The sequence below is a fragment of the Schistocerca gregaria genome, chromosome 11 (assembly GCF_023897955.1).
Source record: "Schistocerca gregaria isolate iqSchGreg1 chromosome 11, iqSchGreg1.2, whole genome shotgun sequence".
In the NCBI taxonomy this organism is placed as follows: Eukaryota; Metazoa; Arthropoda; class Insecta; order Orthoptera; family Acrididae; genus Schistocerca; species Schistocerca gregaria.
Genome location: NC_064930.1, coordinates 153,479,366 through 153,505,620, shown reverse-complemented (window position 1 = coordinate 153,505,620; position 26,255 = coordinate 153,479,366).

Genomic DNA, 26,255 nt, shown 5'->3' with positions numbered 1-26,255 from the left:
TGACGGATTTCTCAGAATTTTACTACATATGAACACTTATCACATTCTCGCGTGCAACGCGGCTGCTAGTGCTCCTTTCATGCAAAATCTTAAGGTCCTAGCTCATGTCCAAGACACCAAAGCCAGCTAAAAGTCAATAATCGGTACATAAAACTTGAATTGTAGTACTTCTTACTAGCTATTACATCAACTTAGATGCTTCATCTGTGTTCTACTATGGTGTTTTTATTTTTTCCGCATACCGCAGCACGCGACATAGCTTTGCAGACGATAAGTACAACCGTTTCAGAGACAAGAGCTGCCAATGTGACGATCTGGCTTTAAGTCGATTCGATAACAAATGACGTAAAAGGACGGATTTCTCAGGTTTTTACTACATATGAGACCTTTTCACATTCTCACGTGCAACGTGGCTGCTAGTCATCCTTTCATGCAAAATCTTAAGGTCCTAGCTCATGTCCAAGGCACCAAAGCCAGCAAAAAAGTCAATAATCGATACCTAAAACCTGAGTTTTACTACTTCTTACTGGCTATTACATCAACTTAGAAGCTTCATCTGTGTTCTACTATGGTGCTTTTAGTGTCTCCGCATATCGCAGCACGCGACATAGCTTTGCAGACGATAAATGTAACTGTTTCAGACAGAAGAGCGGCCAAGGTGACGATCTGGCTTTAAGTCGGCTCGATAACAAATGACGAAAACGGACGGATTTCTCAGGTTTTTCCCACATATGAACACTTTTCACATTCTCCCATGCAACGCGGCTGCTAGTCCTCCTTTCATGCAAAATCATAAGTCCCTAGCTCATGTCCAAGGCACTAAAGAAGGGTAAAAAGTCAATAATCGATACCTAAAACTTGAATTGTACTACTTCTTACTAATTATAACATCAACTTAGGAGCTTCATCTGTGTTCTACTATGGTGCATTTTTGTGTCTCCGCATACCGCAGCACGCGACATAGCTTTGCAGACGATGAGTACAACGGTTTCAGAGACAAGAGCGGCCAATGTGACGATCTGGCTTTAAGTCGATTGGATAACGAATGACGAAAACGGACGGATTTCTCAGGTTTTTACTACATATGAACACTTTTCACATTCTCCCGTGCAACGCGGCTGCTAGTCCTCCTTCCATGCTAAATCTTAAGATCCTAGCTCATGACCAAGGCACCAAAGAAGGGTAAAAAGCCAATAATCGATACCTAAAACTTGAATTGTACTAGTTCTTACTGGCAATTACATCAACTTAGAAGCTTCATCTGTGTTCTACTATGGTGCTTTTATTGTCTCCGCATACCGCAGCACGTGACATAGCTTTTCAGACGATAAGTACAACTGTTTCAGAGAGGAGGTCGGAAAATGTAACGATCTGGCTTTAAGTCGATTCGATAACAAATGACGAAAACGGACGGATTTATCAGGGTTATACTACATATGAACACTTTTCACATTCCCCCGTGCAACTCGGCTGCTAGTCCTCCCTTCATGCTGAATCTTAAGGTCCTAGCTCATGTCCAAGGCACCAAAGCCAGCAAAAAAGTCAATAATCGATACCTAAAACCTGAGTTGTACTACTTCTTACTGGCTATTACATCAACTTACAAGCTTCATCTGTGCTCTACTATGGTGCTTTTAGTGTCTCCAGATACCGCAGCACGCGACATTGCTTTGCAGACAATAAACGTAACCGTTTCAGACAGAAGAGCGGAAAATGTGACGATCTGGCTTGAAGTCGATTCGATAACAAATGACGAAAACGGACGGATTTCTCAGGTTTTTCCTACATATGAACACTTTTCACATTCTCCCATGCAACGCGGCTGCTAGTCCTCCTTTCATGCAAAATCATAGGTCCCTAGCTCATGTCCAAGGCACCAAAGAAATGTAAAAAGTCAATTATCGATACCTAAAACTTGAATTGTACTACTTCTTACTACCTATTACATCAACTTAGGAGCTTCATCTGTTTTCTAGTATGGTGCTTTTTGTGTCTCCGCATACCGCAGCACGCGACATAGCTTTGCAGATGATAAATGTAACCGTTCCAGACAGAAGAGCGACCAATGTGACGATCTGGCTTTAAGTCGACTCGATAACAAATGACGAAAACGGACGGATTTCTCAGGTTTTTCCTACATATGAACACTTTTCACATTCTCCCGTGCAACTCGGCTGCTAGTCCACGTTTCATGCAATATCTTAAGTTCCTAGCTCATGTCCAAGGCACCAAAGAAGTGTAAAAAGTCAATAATCGATACCTAAAACTTGAATTCTACTACTTCTTACTGGCTATTACATCAACTTAGAAGCTTCATCTGTGTTCAACTATGAGCTTTTAGTTTCTCCGCATACCGCAGCACGCGACATAGCTTTGCAGACAATAAACGTAACCGTTTCAGACAGAAGAGCGGCCAATGTGACGATCTGGCTTTAAGTCGATTCGATAACAAATGACGAAAACTGACGGATTTCTCCGGTTTTTCCTACATATGAACACTTTTCACATTCTCCCGTGCAACCCGGCTGCTAGTCCACGTTTCATGCAATACCTTTAGTTCCTAGCTCATGTCCAAGGCGCCAAAGAAGGGTAAAAAGTCAATAATCGGACCTAAAACTTGAATTGTACGACATATTACTGGCTATTACATCAACTTAGAAGCTTCATCTGTGTTCTTCTATGGTACTTTTATTGTCTCCGCATACCGCAGCAAACGACATAGCTTTGCTGACGATAAATGTATCCGTTTCAGACAGAAGAGCGGCCAATGTGACGATCTGGCTTTAAGTCGATTCGATAACAAATGACGAAAACGGACGGATTTCTCAGGTTTTTACTACATATGAGACCTTTTCACATTCTCACGTGCAACGTGGCTGCTAGGCATCCTTTCATGCAATATCGTAAGGTCCTAGCTCATGTCCAAGGCACCAAAGCCAACAAAAAAGTCAATAATCGATACCTAAAACCTGAGTTTTACTACTTCTTACTGGCTATTACATCAACTTAGAAGCTTCATCTGTGTTCTACTATGGTGCTTTTAGTGTCTCCGCATACCGCAGCACGCGAAATAGCTTTGCAGACAATAAACGTAACCGTTTCAGACAGAAGAGCGGCCAATGTGACGATCTGGCTTTAAGTCGATTCGATAACAAATGACGAAAACTGACGGATTTCTCAGGTTTTCACTACATATGAGCACTTTTCACATTCTCCCATGCAACGCGTCTGCTAGCCTCCTTTCATGCAAAATCATAAGTCCCTAGCTCATGTCCAAGGCACCAAAGAAGGGTAAAAAGTCAATAATCGATACCTAAAACTTGAATTGTACTACTTCTTACTAGCTATTACATCAACTTAGGAGATTCATCTGTGTTCTACTATGGTGCTTTTTGTGTCTCCGCATACTGCAGCACGCGACATAGCTTTGCAGACGATAAATGTAACCGTTTCAGACAGAAGAGCGGCCAAGGTGACGATCTGGCTTTAAGTCGACTCGATAACAAATGACGAAAACGGACGGATTTCTCAGGTTTTTCCTACATATGAACACTTTTCACATTCTCCCATGCAACGCGGCTGCTAGTCCTCCTTTCATGCAAAATCACAAGTCCCTTGCTCATGTCCAAGGCACTAAAGAAGGGTAAAAAGTCTATAATCGATACCTAAAACTTGAATTGTACTACTTCTTACCAGCTATAACATCAACTTAGGAGCTTCATCTGTGTTCTACTATGGTGCATTTTTGTGTCTCCGCATACCGCAGCACGCGACATAGCTTTGGAGACGATAAGTACAACCGTTTCAGAGCGATGAGCGGCTAATGTGACGATCTGGCTTTAAGTCGATTGGATAACAAATGACGAAAACGGACGGATTTCTCAGGTTTTTGCTACATATGACCACCTTTCACATTCTTGCTTGCAACGCGGCTGCTAGTGCTCCTTTCATGCAAAATCTTAAGGTACTAGCTCATGTCCAAGGCACCAAAGCCAGCTAAAAGTCAATAATCGGTTGGTAAAACTTGAATTGTAGTACTTCTTACTGGCTATTACATCAACTTAGATGCTTCATCTGTGTTCTACTATGGCGTTTTTAGTGTCTCCGCATACCGCAGCACGCGACATAGCTTTGCAGACGATAAGTACAACCGTTTCAGAGACAAGAGCGGCCAATGTGACGATCTGGCTTTAAGTCGATTCGATAACAAATGACGAAAACGGACGGATTTCTCAGGTTTTTACTACATATGAGACCTTTTCACATTCTCACGTGCAACGTGGCTGCTAGTCATCCTTTCATGCAAAATCTTAAGGTCCTAGCTCATGTCCAAGGCACCAAAGCCAGCAAAAAAGTCAATAATCGATACCTAAAACCTGAGTTGTACTACTTCTTACTGGCTATTACATCAACTTAGAAGCTTCGTCTGTGTTCTACTATGGTGCTTTTAGTGTCTCCGCATACCGCAGCACGCGACATAGCTTTGCAGACAATAAACGTAACCGTTTCAGACACAAGAGCGGCCAATGTGACTATCTGGCTTTAAGTCGATTCGATAACAAATGACGAAAACTGACGGATATCTCAGGTGTTTCCTACATATGAACACTTTTCACATTCTCCCATGCAACGCGGCTGCTATTCCTCCTTTCATGCAAAATCACAAGTCCCTTGCTCATGTCCAAGGCACTAAAGAAGGGTAAAAAGTCAATAATCGATACCTAAAACTTGAATAGTACTACTTCTTACCAGCTATAACATCAACTTAGGAGCTTCATCTGTGTTCTACTATGGTGCATTTTTGTGTCTCCGCATACCGCAGCACGCGACATAGCTTTGCAGACGATAAATGTAACCGTTTCAGACAGAACCAATGTGACGATCTGGCTTTAAGTCGATTTGATAACCTATGACGAAAACGGACGGATTTCTAAGGTTTTTACTACATATGAACACTTTTCACATTCTCCCGTGCAACGTGGCTAATAGTCCTAATTTCATGAAAAATCTTAAGTTCTTAGCTCATGTCCAACGCACCAAAGAAGGGTAAAAAGTCAATAATCGATACCTAAAACTTGAATTGCACTACTTCTTCCTGGCAATTACATCAACTTAGAACCTTCATCTGTGTTCTACTATGGTGCTTTTAGTGTCTCCGCATGCCGCAGCACGCGACATAGCTTTGCAGACGATAAGTACAACCGTTTCAGAGCGAAGAGCGGCTAATGTGACGATCTGGCTTTAAGTCGATTGGATAACAAATGACGAAAACGGACCGATTTCTCAGGTTTTTTCTACATATGACCACCTTTCACATTCTTGCTTGCAACGCGGCTGCTAGTGCTCCTTTCATGCAAAATCTTAAGGTCCTAGCTCATGTCCAAGGCATCAAAGCCAGCAAAAAAGTCAATAATCGATACCTAAAACCTGAGTTGTACTACTTCTTACTGGCTATTACATCAACTTAGAAGCTTCGTCTGTGTTCTACTATGGTGCTTCTAGTGTCTCCGCATACCGCAGCACGCGACATAGCTTTGCAGACAATAAACGTAACCGTATCAGACAGAAGAGCGGCCAATGTGACGATCTGGCTTTAAGTCGATTCGATAACAAATGACGAAAACTGACGGATTTCTCAGGTTTTTCCTACATATGAACACTTTTCACATTCTCCCATGCAACACGTCTGCTAGTCCTCCTTTCATGCAAAATCATAAGTCCCTAGCTCATGTCCAAGGCACCAAAGAAGTGTAAAAAGTCAATAATCGATACCTAAAACTTGAATTGTACTACTTCTTACTAGCTATTACATCAACTTAGGAGATTCATCTGTGTTCTACAATGGTGCTTTTTGTGTCTCCGCATACTGCAGCACGCGACATAGCTTTGCAGACGATAAATGTAACCGTTTCAGACAGAAGAGCGGCCAATGTGACGGTCTGGCTTTAAGTCGATTCGATAACCTATGACGAAAACGGACGGATTTCTAGGGTTTTTACTACATATGAACACTTTTCACATTCTCCCGTGCAACGTGGCGAATAGTCCTAATTTCATGCTAAATCTTAAGTTCTTACCTCATGTCCAACGCACCAAAGAAGGGTATAAAGACAATAATCGATACCTAAAACTTGAATTGTACTACTTCTTCCTGGCTATTACATCAACTTAGAACCTTCATCTGTGTTCTACTATGGTGCTTTTAGTGTCTCCGCATGCCGCAGCACGCGACATAGCTTTGCAGACGATAAGTACAACCGTATCAGAGCGAAGGGCGGCTAATGTGACGATCTCGCTTTAAATCGATTCGATAACAAATGAAGAAAATGGACGGATTTCTCAGATTTTTACTACATATGAACACTTTTCACATTCTCCCGTGTAACGCGGCTGCTAGTCCTCCTTCCATGCAATATCTTAAGGTCCTAGCTCATGTCCAAGGCACCAAAGCCCGCAAAAAAGTCAATAATCGATACCTAAAACCTGAGTTGTACTACCTCTTATTTTCTATGACATCAACTTAGAGGCTTCATATGTGCTCTACTATGGAGCTTTTAGTGTCTCCGCATACCGCAGCACGCGACATAGCTTTGCAGACAATAAACGTAACCGTTTCAGACAGAAGAGCGGCCAAATCGACGATCTGGCTTTAAGTCGATTCGATTAAAATGACGAAAACTGACGGATTTCTCAGGTTTTTACTACATATGAACACTTATCACATTCTCCTGTGCAACGCGGCTGCTAGTCCTCCTTCCATGCAAAATCTTAAGTTCCTAGCTCATGTCCAAGGCACCAAAGAAGTGTAAAAAGTCAATAATCGATAACTACAACTTGAATTGTACTACTTCTTACTGGCTATTACATCAACTTAGAAGCTTCATCTGTTTTCTACTATGGTGCTTTTATTGTCTCCACATACCGCAGCACTTGACATAGCTTTGCAGACGATAAGTACAACTGTTTCAGAGAGGAGGGCGGCCAATGTGACGATCTGGCTTTAAGTCGATTCGATAACAACTTACGGAAACGGACGGATTTATCAGGTTTTTACTACATATGAACACTTTTCACATTCTCCCGTGCAACTCGGCAGCTAGTCCTCCTTTCATGAAAAATCTTAAGTTCTTAGCTCATGTCCAAGGCACCAAAGAAGTGTAAAAAGTCAATAATCGATACCTAAAACTTGAATTGTACTACTTCTTACTGGCTATTACATCAACTTAGTAGCTTCATCTGTGCTCTACTATGGTGCTTTTAGTGTCTCGGCATACCGCAGCGCGTGACATAGCTTTGCAGACGATAAATGTATCCGTTTCAAACAGAAGAGCGGCCAATGTGACGATCTGACTTTAAGTCGATTCGATAACAAATGAAGAAAACTGACGGATTTCTCAGGTTTTTACTACATAAGAACACTTTTTACATTCTCCCGTGCAACTCGGCTGCTAGTCCTCCTTTCATGCAGAATCTTAAGGTCCTAGCTCATGTCCAAGGCACCAAAGCCAGCAAAAAAGTCAATAATCGATACCTAAAACCTGAGTTGTACTACTTCTTACTGGCTATTACATTAACTTAGAAACTTCATCTGTTTCCTACTATGGTGCTTTTAGTGTGTCCGCATACCGCAGCACGCGACATAGCTTTGCAGACAATAAACGTAACCGTTTCAGACAGAAGAACGGCCAATGTGACGAACTGGCTTGAAGTCGATTCGATAACAAATGAAGAATACGGACGGATTTCTCAGGTTTTTACTACATTTGAAAACTTTTCACATTCTCCCGTGCAACGCGGCTGCTAGTCCTCCGTTCATGAACAATCTTAAGTTCTTAGCTTATGTCCAAGGCCCCAAAGAAGGATAAAAAGTCAATGATCAATACCTAAAACTTGAATTGTACTACTTCTTACTGGCTATTACATCAACTTAGAAGCTTCATCTGTGCTCTACTACGGTGCTTTTATTGACTCCGCATACCGCAGCACGCAACATAGCTTTGCAGATGATAAGTACAACCGTTTCAGAGAGGAGAACGGCCAATGTGACGATCTGGCTCTAAGTCGACTCGACAACAAATGAGGAAAACGGACGGATTTTTTCAGGTTTTTCCTACATATGAACAATTTCACATTCTCCCATGCAACGCGGCTGCTTGTCCTCCTTTCATGCAAAATCATAAGTCCCTAGCTCATGTCCAAGGCACCAAAGAAGGGTAAAAAGTCAATAATCGACACCTACAACTTGAATTGTACTACTTCTTACTAGCTATTACATCAACTTAGGAGTTTCATCTGTGTTCTACTATGGTGCATTTTGTGTCTCCGCATAACGCAGCACGCGACATAGCTTTGCAGACGATAAACGTAATCGTTTGAGACAGAAGAGCGGCCAATGTGACGATCTTTCTTTAAGTCGATTCGATAACATATGACGAAAACGGAAGGATTTCTCAGGGTTTTACTACATATGAACATTTTTCACATTCTCCCGTGCTACGTGGCTGCTATTCTTCCTTTCATGCATAATCCTAAGTTCTTAGCTCATGTCCAAGGCACCGAAGAAGGGTAAAAAGTCAATAATCGATACCTAAAACTTGAATTGTACTACTTCTTCCTGGCTATTACATCAACTTAGAAGCTTCATCTGTGTTCTGCTATGGTGCTTTTAGTATCTCCGCATACCGCAGCACGCGACATAGCTTTGCAGACGATAAACGTAACGGTTTCAGACAGAAGAGCGGCCAATGTGACGATCTGACTTTAAGTCGATTCGATAACACATGACGAAAACGGACGGATTTCTCAGGTTTTTACTACATATGAACGCTTTTCACATTCTCGCGTGCAACGCGGCTGCTAGTGCTCCTTTCATGCAAAATCTTAAAGTCCTAGCTCATGTTCAAGGCGCCAAAGCCAGCTAAAAGTCAATAATCGGTACGTAAAACTTGAATTGTAGTACTTCTTACTGGCTATTACATCAACTTAGATGCTTCATCTGTGTTCTACTATTGTGTTTTTGGTGTCTCCGCATACCGCAGCACGCGACATAGCTTTGCAGGCGATAAGTACAACCGTTTCAGAGACAAGAGCGGCCAATGTGACGATCTGGCTTTAAGTCGATTCGATAACAAATGACGAAAACGGACGGATTTCTCAGGTTTTTACTACATATGAACACTTTTCAAATTCTCACGTGCAACTCGGCCGCTAGTCATCCTTTCATGCAAAATCTTAAGTTCTTAGCTCATGTCCAAGGCACCAAAGAAGGATAAAAAGTCAATAATCGATACCTAAAACTTAAATTGTACTACTTTTTAATAGCTATTACTTCAACATAAGAGCTTCATCTGTGTTCTACTATGGTGCTTTTTGTGACTCAGCTTACCGCAGCACGCGACATAGCTTTGCAGATGATAAATGTAACCGTTTCAGACAGAAGATCGGCCAATGTGACGATATGGCTTTAAGTCGATTCGATAACCTATGACGAAAATGGACGGATTTCTAAGGTTTTTACTACATATGAACACTTTTCACATTCTCCCGTGCAATGTTGGCTAATAGTCCTAATTTCATGCTAAATCTTAAGTTCTTAGCTCATGTCCAACGCACCAAAGAAGGGTAAAAAGTCAATAATCGATACCTAAAACTTGAATTGTACTACTTCTTCCTGGCTATTACATCAACTTAGAACTTTCATCTGTGTTCTACTATGGTGCTTTTAGTGTCTCCGATTGCCGCAGCACGCGACATAGCTTTGCAGACGATAAGTACAACCGTATCAGAGCGAAGAGCGGCTAATGTGACCATCTGGCTTTAAGTCGATTCGATAACAAATGAAGAAAATGGACGGATTTCTCAGATTTTAACTACATATGAACACTTTTCACATTCTCCCGTGTAACGCGGCTGCTAGTCCTCCTTCCATGCAATATCTTAAGTTCCTAGCTCATGACCAATGCACCAAAGAAGGGTAAAAAGCCAATAATCGATACCTAAAACTTGAATTGTACTACTTCTTACTGGCAATTACATCAACTTACAAGCTTCATCTGTGTTCTACTATGGTGCTTTTATTGTCTCCGCATACCACAGCACCTGACATAGCTTTGCAGACGATAAATGTAAATGTTTCAGGCAGAAGAGCGGCCAATGTGACGATCTGGCTTTAAGTCGATTCGATAACAAATGACGAAAACGGACGGATTTCTCAGGTTTTTAATACATATGAACACTTTTCACATTCTCCCGTGTAACGCGGCTGATAGACCTCCCTTCATGCAGAATCTTAAGGTCCTAGCTCATGTCCAAGGCACCAAAGCCAGCAAAAAAGTCAATAATCGATACCTAAAACCTGAGTTGTACTACTTCTTATTGGCTATTACATCAACTTAGAAGCTTCATATGTGCTCTACTATGGTGCTTTTAGTGTCTCCGCATACCGCAGCACGCGACATAGCTTTGCAGACAATAAACGTAACCGTTTCAGACAGAAGAGCGGCCAATGCGACGATCTGGCTTTAAGTCGATTCGATTAAAATGACGAAAACTGACGGATTTCTCAGGTTTTTACTACATATGAACACTTTTCACATTCTCCTGTGCAACGCGGCTGCTAGTCCTCCTTCCATGCAAAATCTTAAGTTCTTAGCTCATGTCCAAGGCACCAAAGAAGGGTAAAAAGTCAATAATCGATACCTAAAACTTGAATTGTACTACTTCTTACTGGCTATTACATCAACTTAGTAGCTTCATCTGTGCTCTACTATGGTGCTTTTAGTGTCTCGGCATACCGCAGCGCGTGACATAGCTTTGCAGACGATAAATGTATCCGTTTCAAACAGAAGAGCGGCCAATGTGACGATCTGACTTTAAGTCGATTCGATAACAAATGAAGAAAACTGACGGATTTCTCAGGTTTTTACTACATAAGAACACTTTTTACATTCTCCCGTGCAACTCGGCTGCTAGTCCTCCTTTCATGCAGAATCTTAAGGTCCTAGCTCATGTCCAAGGCACCAAAGCCAGCAAAAAAGTCAATAATCGTTACCTAAAACCTGAGTTGTACTACTTCTTACTGGCTATTACATTAACTTAGAAACTTCATCTGTTTCCTACTATGGTGCTTTTAGTGTGTCCGCATACCGCAGCACGCGACATAGCTTTGCAGACAATAAACGTAACCGTTTCAGACAGAAGAACGGCCAATGTGACGAACTGGCTTGAAGTCGATTCGATAACAAATGAAGAATACGGACGGATTTCTCAGGTTTTTACTACATTTGAAAACTTTTCACATTCTCCCGTGCAACGCGGCTGCTAGTCCTCCGTTCATGAACAATCTTAAGTTCTTAGCTTATGTCCAAGGCCCCAAAGAAGGATAAAAAGTCAATGATCAATACCTAAAACTTGAATTGTACTACTTCTTACTGTCTATTACATCAACTTAGAAGCTTCATCTGTGCTCTACTACGGTGCTTTTATTGACTCCGCATACCGCAGCACGCAACATATCTTTGCAGATGATAAGTACAACCGTTTCAGAGAGGAGAACGGCCAATGTGACGATCTGGCTCTAAGTCGACTCGACAACAAATGAGGAAAACGGACGGATTTTTTCAGGTTTTTCCTACATATGAACAATTTCACATTCTCCCATGCAACGCGGCTGCTTGTCCTCCTTTCATGCAAAATCATAAGTCCCTAGCTCATGTCCAAGGCACCAAAGAAGGGTAAAAAGTCAATAATCGACACCTACAACTTGAATTGTACTACTTCTTACTAGCTATTACATCAACTTAGGAGTTTCATCTGTGTTCTACTATGGTGCATTTTGTGTCTCCGCATAACGCAGCACGCGACATAGCTTTGCAGACGATAAACGTAATCGTTTGAGACAGAAGAGCGGCCAATGTGACGATCTTTCTTTAAGTCGATTCGATAACATATGACGAAAACGGAAGGATTTCTCAGGGTTTTACTACATATGAACATTTTTCACATTCTCCCGTGCTACGTGGCTGCTATTCTTCCTTTCATGCATAATCCTAAGTTCTTAGCTCATGTCCAAGGCACCGAAGAAGGGTAAAAAGTCAATAATCGATACCTAAAACTTGAATTGTACTACTTCTTCCTGGCTATTACATCAACTTAGAAGCTTCATCTGTGTTCTGCTATGGTGCTTTTAGTATCTCCGCATACCGCAGCACGCGACATAGCTTTGCAGACGATAAACGTAACGGTTTCAGACAGAAGAGCGGCCAATGTGACGATCTGACTTTAAGTCGATTCGATAACACATGACGAAAACGGACGGATTTCTCAGGTTTTTACTACATATGAACGCTTTTCACATTCTCGCGTGCAACGCGGCTGCTAGTGCTCCTTTCATGCAAAATCTTAAAGTCCTAGCTCATGTTCAAGGCGCCAAAGCCAGCTAAAAGTCAATAATCGGTACGTAAAACTTGAATTGTAGTACTTCTTACTGGCTATTACATCAACTTAGATGCTTCATCTGTGTTCTACTATTGTGTTTTTGGTGTCTCCGCATACCGCAGCACGCGACATAGCTTTGCAGGCGATAAGTACAACCGTTTCAGAGACAAGAGCGGCCAATGTGACGATCTGGCTTTAAGTCGATTCGATAACAAATGACGAAAACGGACGGATTTCTCAGGTTTTTACTACATATGAACACTTTTCAAATTCTCACGTGCAACTCGGCCGCTAGTCATCCTTTCATGCAAAATCTTAAGTTCTTAGCTCATGTCCAAGGCACCAAAGAAGGATAAAAAGTCAATAATCGATACCTAAAACTTAAATTGTACTACTTTTTAATAGCTATTACTTCAACATAAGAGCTTCATCTGTGTTCTACTATGGTGCTTTTTGTGACTCAGCTTACCGCAGCACGCGACATAGCTTTGCAGATGATAAATGTAACCGTTTCAGACAGAAGATCGGCCAATGTGACGATATGGCTTTAAGTCGATTCGATAACCTATGACGAAAATGGACGGATTTCTAAGGTTTTTACTACATATGAACACTTTTCACATTCTCCCGTGCAATGTTGGCTAATAGTCCTAATTTCATGCTAAATCTTAAGTTCTTAGCTCATGTCCAACGCACCAAAGAAGGGTAAAAAGTCAATAATCGATACCTAAAACTTGAATTGTACTACTTCTTCCTGGCTATTACATCAACTTAGAACTTTCATCTGTGTTCTACTATGGTGCTTTTAGTGTCTCCGATTGCCGCAGCACGCGACATAGCTTTGCAGACGATAAGTACAACCGTATCAGAGCGAAGAGCGGCTAATGTGACCATCTGGCTTTAAGTCGATTCGATAACAAATGAAGAAAATGGACGGATTTCTCAGATTTTAACTACATATGAACACTTTTCACATTCTCCCGTGTAACGCGGCTGCTAGTCCTCCTTCCATGCAATATCTTAAGTTCCTAGCTCGTGACCAATGCACCAAAGAAGGGTAAAAAGCCAATAATCGATACCTAAAACTTGAATTGTACTACTTCTTACTGGCAATTACATCAACTTACAAGCTTCATCTGTGTTCTACTATGGTGCTTTTATTGTCTCCGCATACCACAGCACCTGACATAGCTTTGCAGACGATAAATGTAAATGTTTCAGGCAGAAGAGCGGCCAATGTGACGATCTGGCTTTAAGTCGATTCGATAACAAATGACGAAAACGGACGGATTTCTCAGGTTTTTAATACATATGAACACTTTTCACATTCTCCCGTGTAACGCGGCTGATAGACCTCCCTTCATGCAGAATCTTAAGGTCCTAGCTCATGTCCAAGGCACCAAAGCCAGCAAAAAAGTCAATAATCGATACCTAAAACCTGAGTTGTACTACTTCTTATTGGCTATTACATCAACTTAGAAGCTTCATATGTGCTCTGCTATGGTGCTTTTAGTGTCTCCGCATACCGCAGCACGCGACATAGCTTTGCAGACAATAAACGTAACCGTTTCAGACAGAAGAGCGGCCAATGCGACGATCTGGCTTTAAGTGGATTCGATTAAAATGACGAAAACTGACGGATTTCTCAGGTTTTTACTACATATGAACACTTTTCACATTCTCCTGTGCAACGCGGCTGCTAGTCCTCCTTCCATGCAAAATCTTAAGTTCCTAGCTCATGTCCAAGGCATCAAAGAAGGGTAAAAAGTCAATAATCGATAACTAAAACTTGAATTGTACTACTTCTTACTGGCTATTACATTAACTTAGATTCTTCATCTGTGTTCTACTATGGTGCTTTTAGTGTCTCCGCATGCCGAAGCACGCGACATAGCTTTGCAGACGATAAGTACAACTGTTTCAGAGTGGAGGGCGGCCAATGTGACGATCTGGCTTTAAGTCGATTCGACAACAAATTACGGAAACGGACGGATTTATCAGGTTTTTACTACATTTGAAAACTTTTCACATTCTCCCGTGCAACGCGGCTGCTAGTCCTCCGTTCATGAAAAATCTTAAGTTCTTAGCTCATGTCCAAGCCACCAAAGAAGGGTAAAAAGTCAATAATCGATACCTAAAACTTGAATTGTACTACTTCTTACTGGCTATTACATCAACTTAGAAGCTTCATCTGTGCTCTACTATGGTGCTTTTATTGACTCCGCATACCGCAGCACGCGACATAGCTTTGCAGATGATAAGTACAACCGTTTCAGAGAGGAGAACGGCCAATGTGACGATCTGGCTCTAAGTCGACTCGACAACATATGACGAAAACTGACGGATTTTTTTTAGGTTTTTCCTACATATTAACAATTTCACATTCTCCCTTGCAACGCGGCTGCTAGTCCTCCATTCATGCAAAATCATAAGTCCCTAGCTCATGTCCAAGGCACCAAAGAAGGGTAAAAAGTCAATAATCGATACCTACAACTTGAATTGTACTACTTCTTACTAGCTATTACATCAACTTAGTAGTTTCATCTGTGTTCTACCATGGTGCATTTTGTGTCTCCGCATAACGCAGCACGCGACATAGCTTTGCAGACGATAAACGTAACCGTTTCAGACAGAAGAGCGGCCAATGTGACGATCTTTCTTTAAGTCGATTTGATAACATATGACGAAAACGGACGGATTTCTCATTTTTTTCCTACATATGAACACTTTTCACGTTCTCCCATGCAACGCGGCTGCTAGTCCTCCTTTCATGCGATATCAAAAGTCCATAGCTCATGTCCAAGGCACCAAAGAAGGGTAAAAAGTCAATAATCGATACCTAAAACTTGAATTGTACTACTTCTTACTAGCTATTACATGAACTTAGGAGCTTCATCTGTGTTCTACGATGGTGCATTTTCGTGTCTCCGCATACCGCAGCACGCGACATAGCTTTGCAGACATTAAACGTAACCGTTTCAGACAGAAGAGCGGCCAATGTGACGATCTGGCTTTAAGTCGATTCGATAACAAATGACGAAAACTGACGGATTTCTCAGGTTTTTACTACATATGAAAACTTTTCATATTCTCCCGTGCAACTCGGCTGCTAGTCCTCCTTTCATGCAAAATGTGAAGTTCCTAGCTCATGTCCAATGCACCGAAGAAGTGTAAAAAGTCAATAATCGATACTTAAAACTTGAATTGTACTACTTCTTACTGGCTATTACATCAACTTAGAAGCTTCATCTGTGTTATACTATGGTGCTTTTATTGTCTCCGCATACCGCAGCACGTGAAATAGCTTTGCAGACGATAAGTACTACTGTTTCAGAGAGGAGATGGCCAATGTGACGATCTGGCTTTAAGTCGATTCGATAACAAATTACGAAAACGGACGGATTTCTCACGTTTTTACTACATAAGAACACTTTTCACATTCTCCCGTGCAACTCGGCTGCTAGTCCTCCTTTCATGCAGAATCTTAAGGTCCTAGCTCATGTCCAAGGCACCAAAGCCAGCAAAAAAGTCAATAATCGATACCTAAAACCTGAGTTGTACTACTTCTTACTGGCTATTACATCAACTTAGAAACTTCATCTGTGTTCTACTATGGTGCTTTTAGTGTCTACGCATACCGCAGCACGCGACATAGCTTTGCAGACAATAAACGTAACCGTTTCAGACAGAAGAGCGGCCAATGTGGCGATCTGGCTTGAAGTCGATTCGATAACAAATGACGAAAACTGACGGATTTCTCAGGTTTTTACTACATATGAAACTTTTCACATTCTCCCATGCAACGCGTCTGCTAGTCCTCCTTTCATGCAAAATCATAAGTCCCTAGCTCATGTCCACGGCACCAAAGAAGGGTAAAAAGTCAATAATCGATACCTAAAACTTGAATTTTTCTACTTCTTCCTAGCTATTACATCAACTTAGGAGCTTCATCTGTGTTCTACTATGGTGCTTTTTGCGTCTCCGCATACCGCAGCACTTGACATTGCTTTGCAGACGATAAAAGTACCCGTTTCAGACAGCAGAGCGGCCAAGGTGACGACCTGGCTTTAAGTCGACTCGATAACAAATTACGAAAACGGACGGATTTCTCATTTTTTTCCTACATATGAACACTTTTCACGTTCTCCCATGCAACGCGGCTGCTAGTCCTCCTTTCATGCGATATCAAAAGTCCATAGCTCATGTCCAAGGCACCAAAGAAGGGTAAAAAGTCAATAATCGATACCTAAAACTTGAATTGTACTACGTCTTACTAGCTATTACATGAACTTAGGAGCCTCATCTGTGTTCTACGATGGTGCATTTTCGTGTCTGCGCATACCGCAGCACGCGACATAGCTTTGCAGATGATAAATGTAACCGTTTCAGACAGAAGAGCGGCCAATGTGACGATCTGCCTTTAAGTCGACTCGATAACAAATAACGAAAACGAACGGATTTCTCAGGTTTTTCCTTCATATGAACACTTTTCACATTCTCCCGTGCAACTCGGCTGCTAGTCCAAGTTTCATGCAATATCTTAAGTTCCTAGCTCATGTCCAAGGCACCAAAGAAGGGTAAAAAGTCAATAATCGATACCTAAAACTTGAATTCTACTACTTCATACTGGCTATTACATCAACTTAGAAGCTTCATCTGTGTTCTACTTTGAGCTTTTAGTGTCTCCCCATACCGCAGCACGCGACATAGCTTTGCAGACAATAAACGTAACCGTTTCAGACAGAAGAGCGGCCAATGTGGAGATCTGGCTTTAAGTCGATTCGATAACAAATGACGAAAACTGACGGATTTCTCAGGTTTTTACTACATATGAAAACTTTTCATATTCTCCCGTGCAACTCGGCTGCTAGTCCTCCTTTCATGCAAAATGTGAAGTTCCTAGCTCATGTCCAATGCACCGAAGAAGTGTAAAAAGTCAATAATCGATACTTAAAATTTGAATTGTACTACTTCTTACTGGCTATTACATCAACTTAGAAGCTTCATCTGTGTTATACTATGGTGCTTTTATTGTCTCCGCATACCGCAGCACGTGAAATAGCTTTGCAGACGATAAGTACTACTGTTTCAGAGAGGAGATGGCCAATGTGACGATCTGGCTTTAAGTCGATTCGATAACAAATTACGAAAACGGACGGATTTATCACGTTTTTACTACATAAGAACACTTTTAACATTCTCCAGTGCAACTCGGCTGCTAGTCCTCCTTTCATGCAGAATCTTAAGGTCCTAGCTCTTGTCCAAGGCACCAAAGCCAGCAAAAAAGTCAATAATCGATACCTAAAAGCTGAGTTGTACTACTTCTTACTGGCTATTACATCAACTTAGAAACTTCATCTGTGTTCTACTATGGTGGTTTTATTGTCTCCGCATACCGCAGCACGCGACATAGCTTTGCAGATGATAAGTACAACCGTTTCAGAGAGGAGAGCGGCCAGTGTGACGATCTGGCTCTAAGTCGACTCGACAACAAATGACGAAAACGGACGGATTTCTCAGGTTTTTCCTACATATGAATACTTTTCATATTCTCCCATGCAACGCGGCTGCTAGTCCTCCTTTCATGCAAAATCAAAATCCCTAGCTCATGTCCAAGGCATTAAAGAAGGGTAAAAAGTCAATAATCGATATCTAAAACTAGAATTGTACTACTTCTTACTGGCTATTACATCAACTTAGAAGCTTCATCTGTGTTCTACTATGGTTCTTTTAGTATCTCCGCATACCGCAGCACGTGACATTGTTTGCAGACGATAAGTAAACTGTTTCAGAGAGGAGAGCGGCCAGTGTGACGATCTGGCTCTAAGTCGACTCGACAACAAATGACGAAAATGGACGGATTTCTCAGGTTTTTCCTACATATAAACACTTTTCACATTCTCCCATGCAACGCAGCTGCTACAACTCCTTTCATGCAAAATCATAATCCCTAGCTCATGTCCAAGGCATTAAAGAAGGGTAAAAAGTCAATAATCGATATCTAAAACTTGAATTGTACTACTTCTTACTAGCTATTACATCAACTTAGGGGTTTCATCTGTGTTCTACTATGGTGCATTTAGTGTCTCCGCATAACGCAGCACGCGACATAGCTTTGCAGACGATAAACGTAACCGTTTCAGATAGAAGAGCGGCCAATGTGACGATCTGGCTTTAAGTCGATTCGATAACAAATGACGAAAACTGACGGATTTCTCAGGTTTTTACTACATATGAACACTTTTCACATTCTCCCGTGCTACGCGGCTGCTAGTCCTCCTTCCATGCAAAATCGGAAGTTTCTAGCTTATGTCCAATGCACCAAAGAATGGTAAAAAGTCAATAAACGATACTTAAAACTTGAATTGTACTACTCCTTACTGGCTTTTACATCAACTTAGAAGCTTCATCAGTGTTCTACTATGGTGCTTTTAGTGTCTCCGCATACCGCACCACGCGACATAGCTTATCAGACAATAAACTTAACCGTTTCAGAAAGAAGAGCGGCCAATTTGACGATCTGGCTTTAAGTCGATTCGATAACAAATGACGAACACGGACGGATTTCTCAGGCTTTTACTACATATGAAAGCTTTTCACATTCTCCCGTGCAACGCGACTGCTAGTCCTCCTTTCATGAAAAATCTTAAGCTCTTAGCTCATGTCCAAGGCACCAAAGAAATGTAAAAAGTCAATAATCGATACCTAAAACTTGAATTGTACTACTTCTTACTACCTATTACACCAACTTAGGAGCTTCATCTGTTTTCTACTATGGTGCTTTTTGTGCCTCCGCATACCGCAGCACGCGACATAGCTTTGCAGATGATAAATGTAACCGTTTCAGACAGAAGAGCGGCCAATGTAACGATCTGGCTTTAAGTCGACTCGATAACAAATGACGAAAACGGACGTATTTCTCAGTTTTTTATTACATATGAACACTTTTCATATTCTCCCGTGCAACGCGGCTGTTAGTCCTCCTTCCATGCAAAATCTGAAGTTCCTAGCTCATGTCCAATGCACCAAAGAAGGGTAAAAAGTCAATAATCGATACTTAAAACTTGAATTGTACTACTTCTTACTGGCTATTACATCAACTTAGAAGCTTCATCTGTGTTCTACTATGGTGCTTTTATTGTCTCCGCATACCGCAGCACGTGAAATAGCTTTGCAGACGATAAGTACTACTGTTTCAGAGAGGAGATGGCCAATGTGACGATCTGGCTTTAAGTCGATTCGATAACAAATTACGATAACGGACGGATTTCTCACTTTTTTACTACATATGAACACTTTTCACATTCTCCCGTGCAACTCGGCTGCTAGTCCTCCTTTCATGCAGAATCTTAAGGTCCTAGCTCATGTCCAAGGCACCAAAGCCAGCAAAAAAGTCAATAATCGATACCTAAAACCTGAGTTGTACTACTTCTTACTGGCTATTACATCAACTTAGAAGCTTCATCTGTGTTCTACTATGGTGCTTTTTGTGTCTCCGCATACCGCAGCACGCGACATAGCTTTGCAGACAATAAACGTAATCGTTTCAGAAAGAAGAGCGGCCAATTTGACGATCTGGCTTTATGTCGAATCGATAACAAATGACGAACACGGACGGATTTCTCAGGCTTTTACTACATATGAAAACTTTTCACATTCTCTCGTGCAACGCGGCTGATAGTCCTCCTTTCATGAAAAATCTTAACTTCTTAGCTCATGTCCAAGGCACCAAAGAAATGTAAAAAGTCAATAATAGATACCTAAATCTTGAATTGTACTACTTTTTACTAGCTATTACATCAACTTACAAGCTTCATCTGTGTTCTACTATTGTGCTTGTATTGTCTCCGCATACCGCAGCACGCGACATAGCTTTGCAGACAATAAATGTAGCCGTTTCAGACAGAAGAGCGGCCAATGTGACGATACGGCTTTAAGTCGATTCGATAACATATGACGAAAACGGACGGATTTCTAAGGTTTTTACTACATATGAACACTTTTCACATTCTCCCGTGAAACGTGGCTGCTAGTCCTAATTTCATGCAAAATCTTAAGTTCTTAGCTCATGTCCAAGGCACCAAAGAAGGGTTGAAAGTCAATAATCGATACGTAAAACTTGAATTGTACTACCTCTTCCTTGCTATTACATCAACTTAGAAGCTTGATCTGTGTTCTACTATGGTGCTTTTAGTGTCTCCGCATACCGCAGCACGCGACATAGCTTTGCAGACGATAAGTACAACCGTTTCAGAGCGAATAGCGGGGTAATGTGACGATCTGGCTTTAAGTCGATTCGATAACAAATGACGAAAACTGACGGATTTCTCAGGTTTTTCCTACATATGAACACTTTTCACATTCTCCCGTGCAACGCGGCTGCTATTCCTCCTTTCATGAAATATCTTAAGTTCCTAGCTCATGGCCAAGGCACCAAAGAAGGGTAAAAAGTCAATAATCTATACCTAAAACTTGAATTCTACTACTTCTTACTGGCCATTACATCAACTTAGAAGCTTCATCTGTGTTCTTCTATGGTACTTTTAGTGTCTCCGCATACCGCAGCACGCGACATAGCTTTGCAGACGATAAATGTATCCGTTTCAGACAGAAGAGCGGCCAATTTGACGATCTGGCTTTAAGGCGTTTCGATAACAAATGACGAAAACGGACGGATATCTCAGGTTTTTACTACATTTGAACACTTTTCACATTTTCCCGTGCAACCAGGCTGCTATTCCTCCTTTCATGAAATAACTTAAGTTCCTAGCTCATGTCCAAGGCACCAAAGAAGGGTAAAAAGTCAATATTCTATACCTAAAACTTGAATTCTACTACTTCTTACTGGCCATTACATCAACTTGGAAGCTTCATCTGTGTTCTTCTATGGTACTTTTAGTGTCTCCGCATACCGCAGCACGCGACATAGCTTTGCAGACGATAAATGTATCCGTTTCAGACAGAAGAGCGGCCAATGTGACGATCTGGCTTTAAGGCGATTCGATAACAAATGACGAAAACGGACGGATATCTCAGATTTTTACTACATTTGAACACTTTTCACATTCTCCCGTGCAACTCGGCTGCTAGTCCTCCGTTCCTGCAATATCTTAAGTTAATAGCTCAAGTCCAAGGCACCAAAGAAGGGTTAAATGTCAATAATCGATACCTAAATCTTGAGTTCTACTACTTCTTACTGGCTATTACATCAACTTAGAAGCTTCATCTGTGTTCTACTATGGTGCATTTAGTGTCTCCGTATAACGCAGCACTCGACATAGCTTTGCAGACGATAAACGTAACCGTTTCAGACAGAAGAGCGGCCAATGTGACGATCTGGCTTTAAGTCGATTCGATAACGAATGACAAAAACTGACGGATTTCTCAGGTTCTTCCTATATATGAACACTTCTCACATTCTCCCATGGAACGCCTCTGCTAGTCCTCCTTTCATGCAAAATCATAAGTCCCTAGCTCATGTCCAAGGCACCAAAGAAATGTAAAAAGTCAATAATCGATACCTAAAACTTGAATTTTTCTACTTCTTACTACCTATTACATCAACTTACGAGCTTCATCTGTTTTCTACTATGGTGCTTTTTGTGTCTCCGCATACCGCAACACGCGACATAGCTTTGCAGATGATAAATGTAACCGTTTCAGACAGAAAAGCGGCCAATGTGACGATCTGGCTTTAAGTCGACTCGATAACAAATGACGAAAACGGACGGATTTCTCAGGTTTTTCCTACATATGAACACTTTTCACATTCTCCCGTGCAACGCGGCTGCTAGTCCTCCTTTCATGCAAAATCATAATCCCTAGCTCATGTCCAAGGCATTAAAGAAGGGTAAAAAGTCAATAATCGATACCTAAAACTTGAATTGTACTACTTCTTACTGGCTATTACATCAACTTAGAAGCTTCATCTGTGTTCTACTATGAGCTTTTAGTGTCTCGGTATACCGCAGCACGCGACATAGCATTGCAGACAATAAACGTAACCGTTTCAGACAGAAGAGCGGCCAATGCGTCGATCTGGCTTTAAAACGATTCGATAACAAACGACGAAAACTGACGGATTTCTCAGATTTTTACTACATATGAACACTTTTCACATTCTCCCGTGCAACGCGGCTGCTAGCCCTCCTTTCATGCAAAATCTTAAGTTGCTAGCTCATGTCCAAGGCACCAAAGAAGGGTAAGAAGTCAATAATCGATACTTAAAACTTGAATTGTACTACTTCTTACTTGCTATTACATCAACTTAGAAGCTTCATCTGTGTTCTACTATGGTGCTTTTAGTGTCTCCGCATACCGCAGCACGCGACATAGCTTTGCAGACAATAAACGTAATCGTGTCAGGAAGAAGAGCGGCCAATTTGACGATCTGGCTTTATGTCGAATCGATAACAAATGACGAACACGGACGGATTTCTCAGGCTTTTACTACATATGAAAACTTTTCACATTCTCTCGTGCAACGCGGCTGCTAGTCCTCCTTTCATGAAAAATCTTAACTTCTTAGCTCATGTCCAAGGCACCAAAGAAATGTAAAAAGTCAATAATCGATACCTAAAACTTGAATTGTACTACTTCTTACTACCTATTACATCAACTTAGGAGCTTCATCTGTTTTCACTATGGTGCTTTTTGTGTCTCCGCATACTGCAGCACGCGACATAGCTTTGCAGATGATAAATGTAACCGTTTCAGACAGAAGAGCGGCCAGTGTGACGATCTGGCTTTAAGTCGACACGATAACAAATGAACGAAAACGGACGGATTTCTCAGGTTTTTCCTACATATGAACACTTAGCACATTCTCCCGTGCAACTCGGCTGCTAGTCCACGTTTCATGCAATATCTTAAGTTCCTAGCTCATGTCCAAGGCAAGAAAGAAGGGTAAAAATCAATAATCGATACCTAAAACTTCAATTCTACTACTTCTTACTGGCTATTACATCAACTTAGAAGCTTCATCTGTGTTCTACTATTGTGCTTTTATTGTCTCCGCATACCGCAGCACGCGACATAGCTTTGCAGACGATGAGTACAACTGTTTTAGAGCGAAGAGCGGCTAATGTGACGATCAGGCTTTAAGTCGATTCGATAACAAATGAAGAATACGGACGGATTTATCACGCTTTTACTACATAAGAACACTTTTCACATTCTCCCGTGCAACTCGGCTGCTAGTCCTCCTTTCATGCAGTGTCTTAAGGTCCTAGCTCGTGTCCAAGGCACCAAAGACAGCAAAAAAGTCAATAATCGATACCTAAAACCTAAGTTGTACTACTTCTTACTGGCTATTACATCAACTTAAAAACTTCATCTGTGTTCTACTATGGTGCTTTTAGTGTCTCCGCATACCGCAGCACGCGACATAGCATTGCAGACGATGAGTACAACTGTTTCAGAGCGAAGAGCGGCTAATGTGACGATCTGGCTTTAAGTCGATTCGATAACAAATGAAGAATACGGACGGATTTCTCAGGTTTTTAGTACATATGAACACTTTTCACATTCTCGCGTGCAACGCGGCTGCTAGTCCTCCTTTCATGCAAAATCATAATCCCTAGCTCATGTCCAAGGCACCAAAGAAATGTAAAAAGTCAATAATCGATACGTAAAACTTGAATTGTACTACTTCTTACTACCTATTACATCAACTTAGGAGCTTCATCTGTTTTCTACTATGGTGCTTTTTGTGTCTCCGCATACCGCAGCACGCGACATAGCTTTTCAGACGATAAATGTATCCGTTTCAGACAGAAGAGCGGCCAATGTGACGATCTGGCTTTAAGTCGATTGGATAACAAATGACGAAAACGGACGGATTTCTCAGGTTTTTACTACATATGAACACTTTTCACATTCTCGCGTGCAACGCGGCTGCTAGTGCTCCTTTCATGCAAAATCTTAAGGTCCTAGCTCATGTCCAAGGCACCAAAGCCAGCAAAAAAGTCAATAATCGATACCTAAAACCTGAGTTGTACTTCTTCTTACTGGCTATTACATTAACTTAGAAGCTTCATCTGTGTTCTACTATGGTGCTTTTAGTGTCTCCGCATACCGCAGCACGCGACATAGCTTTGCAGACGATAAGTACAGCCGTTTCAGAGCGAAGAGCGGCTAATATGACGATCTGGCTTTAAGTCGATTCGATAACAAATTAAGAAAATATACGGATTTCTCAGATTTTTACTACATATGAACACTTTTCACATTCTCCCGTGTAACGCGGCTGCTAGTCCTCCTTCCATGCAAAATCTTAAGTTCTTAGCTCATGTCCAAGGCACCAAAGAAGGGTAAAAAGTCAATAATCGATACCTAATACTTGAATTTTACTACTACTTACTGGCTATTACATCAACTTAGAAGCTTCATCTGTGTTCTACTATGGTGCTTTTAGTGTCTCCACATACCGCAGCACGCGACATAGCTTTGCAGACGATGAGTACAACTGTTTCAGAGCGAAGAGCGGCTAATGTGACGATCTGGCTTTAAGTCGATTCGATAACAAATGAAGAATACGGACGGATTTCTCAGGTTTTTACTACATATGAAAACTTTTCACATTCTCCCGTGCAACGCGGCTGCTAGTCATCCTTTCATGAAAAATCTTAAGTCCTTAGCTCATGTCCAAGGCACCAAAGAAGGGTAAAAAGTCAATAATCGATACCTAATACTTGAATTTTACTACTACTTACTGGCAATTACATCAACTTAGAAGCTTCATCTGTGCTCTACTATGGTGCTTTTAATTTCTCCGCATACCGCAGCACGCGACATAGCTTTGCAGATCATAAGTACAACCGTTTCGGAGAGGAGAACGGCCAATGTGACGATCTGGCTCTAAGTCGACTCGACAACAAATGACGAAAACGGACGGATTTCTCAGGTTTTTCCTACATATGAACATTTTCACATTCTCCCAGGCAACGCGGCTGCTAGTCCTCCTTTCATGCAAAATCATAAGTCCCTAGCTCATGTCCAAGGCACCAAAGAAGGGTAAAAAGTCAATAATCGATACCTACAACTTAAATTGTACTACTTCTTACTAGCTATTACATCAACTAAGGAGTTTCATCTGTGTTCTACTATGGTGCATTTTGTGTCTCCGCGTAACACAGCACGCGACATAGCTTTGAGGACGATAAACGTAACCGTTTCAGACAGAAGAGCGGCCAATGTGACGATCTGGCTTTAAGTCGATTCGATAACATATGACGAAAACGGACGGATTTCTCAGGCTTTTACAACATATGAACACTTTTCACTTTCTCCCGTGCAAATCGGCTGCTAGTCTTCCTTTCAAGCAGAATCTTAAGGTCCTAGCTCATGTCCAAGGCTCCAAAGCCAGCTAAAAATTCAATAATCGATAAATAAAACATGAATTGTACTACTCCTTACTGGCTATTACATCAACTTAGAAGCTTCATCTGTGTTCTACTATGGTGCTTTTATTGTCTCCGCATACCGCAGGACGCGACATAGCTTTGGATATGATAAGTACAACCGTTTCAGAGAGGAGAGCGGCCAATGTGACGATCTGGCTTTAAGTCGACTCTATAACAAATGACGAAAACGGACGGTATTCTCAGGTTTTTCCTACATATGAAAACATTTCACATTCTCCCATGCAACGCGGCTGCTTGTCCTCCTTTCATGCAAAATCATAAGTCCCTAGCTCATGTCCAAGGCACCAAAGAAATGTAAAAAGTCAATAATCGATACCTAAAAGTTGAATTGTACTACTTCTTACTACCTATTACATCAACTTATGAGCTTCTTCTGTTTTCTACTATGGTGCTTTT